The sequence below is a fragment of the Petaurus breviceps genome, unplaced genomic scaffold (assembly GCF_028583685.1).
Source record: "Petaurus breviceps papuanus isolate PSGF00001 unplaced genomic scaffold, PetGlider_PUasm1.0 90750, whole genome shotgun sequence".
In the NCBI taxonomy this organism is placed as follows: domain Eukaryota; kingdom Metazoa; phylum Chordata; class Mammalia; order Diprotodontia; family Petauridae; genus Petaurus; species Petaurus breviceps.
The window spans coordinates 5934208-5935641 of record NW_027187335.1 but is presented as its reverse complement, the minus strand read 5'-3'; positions in this window follow the sequence as shown (position 1 = coordinate 5935641).

The following is a 1434-nucleotide window of genomic DNA, read 5'->3' as shown; positions in this document are numbered from 1 at the left end:
CTTCATGTATCATCCCTTCCCATTAAATCCTGTGCCCTCTATCTATGTATACTTGTAAACATATATACATACATTCACATTTGTATTCATACGCCCATATAACCTCCGATATAGACGTACATATGTGTTTGTGTGTGTGTATAAATAAATAAATAAATATACTTCCTTCAACTATTTTCATACTAAGAAAAGTTTCATCAGTTACAATTATTGTTTTTTCATATAGGAATGTAAATAGTTCAACTTTGATAAGTTCCTTATGATTTCTTTTCCCTGTTTACCTTCTCATACTTCTCTTGGTTCCTGCATCTGAATACCAAATTTTCTATTCAACTCTGTTTTTTTTTTCATCAAGAATGCTTGAAAGTCCTCTATTCCACTCAATAACCATATCTTCCCCTGAAACATGATACTCAGTTTTGCTGGGTAGGTGATTCTTGGTTTTAATCCTAGTTCCTTTGAACTCCAGAATATCATATGCCAAGCCCTTCGATCCCTCAGTGTAGAATATATATTCCCTTCAACTATCCACAAAATGAGAAAAATCTAATGAGTTACAATTATTGTTTTTCCATGTTGGAATATAAATAGTTCAATTTTAATAAGTTCCTTATGATTTCTTTTCCCTGTTTGCCTTCTCTTGCTTCTTGTATTTGAAGTCAAATGTTCTATTCAACTCTTTTTTTCATCAAGAATGTTGAAAGTTCTAAATTTCATTGAATGATCTCATTTTCCTTTGGAACATTGTACTCAATTTTTCTGGGCAAGTGATTCTTGGTTTTAATCCTAGCTCCTTTGACCTCAGAATATCATATTCCAAGCACTTTGATCTTTTAATGTAGAAGCTGCTAGATCTTGTGTTATCCTGACTGTATTTCCACAATACTCAAACTGTTTCTTCCTGACTGCTTGCAGTATTTTCTCCTTGCCCTGGGAACTCTGAAATTTGGCTATAATATGCTTAGGGGTTTTCTTTTAGAGATCTTATTCAAGAGCTGATCGATAAATTCTTTCAATTTATATCTTGCCCTCTGGTTTTAAAATATCAGGGCAATTTTTTTTCTTTGCTTTTTGGAGGGCAATTGGGTTTAAGTGAGTTGCCCAAGGTCACATGGCTAGTTTTTGTGTTAATTGTGTGAGATCGGATTTGAACTCAGGTCCTCCTGACTCTAGGGCTGGTGTTCTATTCACTGCGCCACCTAGTCTCCTCTATCAGGCAATTTTCCTTTAGAATTTCTTGAAGGATGATTTGTAGCTTCTTTTTTTATCATGGCTTTCAGGTACTTCAATAATATTTAAATTTTTTCACCTGGATTTATTTTCCAAGTCAGTGGTTTTTCCAATGAGATCTTTTACATTACCTTCTATTTTTTTCTTTTGTTTGGATCTGTTTTATAGTACCTTGATTTCTCATAATATCATTAGCTTCCATTT